Genomic DNA, 1,793 nt, shown 5'->3' with positions numbered 1-1,793 from the left:
ATTAATAAATCAAAATCTATATTGTATTTATGCAACTTTGTTATGTTGAAATTATTAGAGTATGTAACTTATTTTATCTTGATCTCTTGAAAAAGGTTGAGCGTGTTCTTAAAATGCAACTAGATTGAAGGGAGAAGAATAACAAAGATATGTAGAGAGAATTTGTCTAATGATCTTTTACGATGGATAATGTTAACATCTTAGGTATATTAATCAAAATGTCTTACGCAGGATACTGTCTTTTCAGGATGATACCCAAGTTCTAAGCCATTTTTATCATTCAACAAGCTTCTGATACTAGCCTAATGCATCCTTTATATGTTCATTATGCAATCTGTCAATGACTGTTTATGTTTCTCTGGACCTAGGAAGCAAGGGACAACCGATTGTTTGGTCCAGTTCCAATGAATGACATTCCTGGGAGAGTCATATATGCTATGAGGTATGTTGTTGATCATGGGCCAGAGCAGAATATGTTTCCATCTAATTCTTATATGATTTTCATATTAATAATAATTTCATGATTTGTATTTTCTCTTTGGGTGAATCGATCGCATATCCCTTGCCGTTCTGCATGCTGCTTTGTTTATTGAGGAAATGGCTCCACATGCAATTTCTCAACATGCAATAAGTAAGCTTCTCTTTCGGTTTTTGCATCATGTCAGAAACAATTTTATCGGTACGGATCTTATCAAGTTGTAGTATCTTTGAGCCCAAAACATCACAAATCCAATGAGTTCTCACATTAATATGCTTCGAACGTGTGTGGAAGGCAAAATTCTTGCTGAGATAAATGACACTATGACTATCACAGTCTAAGATAAACATGCCTTGCTTATGGCCTAACTCTTGTAGGAAATTCTTCATCCACAAAAGACTTCTTGGAAGTCTCTATGACCGCATTATACTCAGCTTCTGCTGTTATTAAAGCCACAAATTTCTATAGTTTAGATTGCCATGAGACTGCTACCCTTACAAAAGTAACCAATGGTCCTAAAATAGACTTCCTCAAATCCCCCAGCCATATTTGTATCTATGTAACTATCCAAAATAGGATTATCATTTCCAAAATATAAACGCACTTTAGAAGAACCTTTAAGATGCCTGAAAAACCCACTTAATTGTTGCCCGAAGCCCTTTTCATGGATTGAAAAGAAATCAATTAACAAGTCCATCCATATGAGGAATATCTCATATATACCATAACATACATCAAGCTACCCATAGCAGATACATAATGTACATCCTTTATTTTATGCTTCTTATTCTCACTTGTATGGCATTGTTAAGTGTTATGTTTAAACTGACATGAAATTGGAGATACAACTGAACTCACGCTGCTCATATTGAATCTTCCATAAACTTTATTTTATGTACCTCTCACGGAGCAATATGGTATGGTGGACACTTGAAGCGGTATCAGCTTTTAGACTTGAACAGTTGATGGTACACATAAAAGGTGCTGCTATTTTTATTAAACATAAAAATTGCACACCACTTCATCGGTCAGCCATCCTCTGCTCAAGTCTCAATTTAATTTTCAATAGTGTGATTTTTATTGTGAACTAATCGAAACTCCAAGTGTTCATTCCATCGCAATAAAATTCTAATCTATAAGAAGTACGTGATTGCTTGTGGTAATGAGAAGTAAAATTTGAGCTCGAAAATGAATATTTGAGCTATGTTAGAATGTTGGAGCTTGATTTGATTATTGAATTCAGTTTTATTTGAAAATATTGAAATTTTTATATTGTCATTAGTTGACATGATTAAAATTATGCTGAATTTTTTTT

This window comes from Phalaenopsis equestris, unplaced genomic scaffold, assembly GCF_001263595.1.
Source record: "Phalaenopsis equestris unplaced genomic scaffold, ASM126359v1 Scaffold000002, whole genome shotgun sequence".
Lineage (NCBI taxonomy): Eukaryota > Viridiplantae > Streptophyta > Magnoliopsida > Asparagales > Orchidaceae > Phalaenopsis > Phalaenopsis equestris.
The sequence above is the reverse complement of the archived record's forward strand: the minus strand, read 5'-3'. Positions refer to the sequence as shown.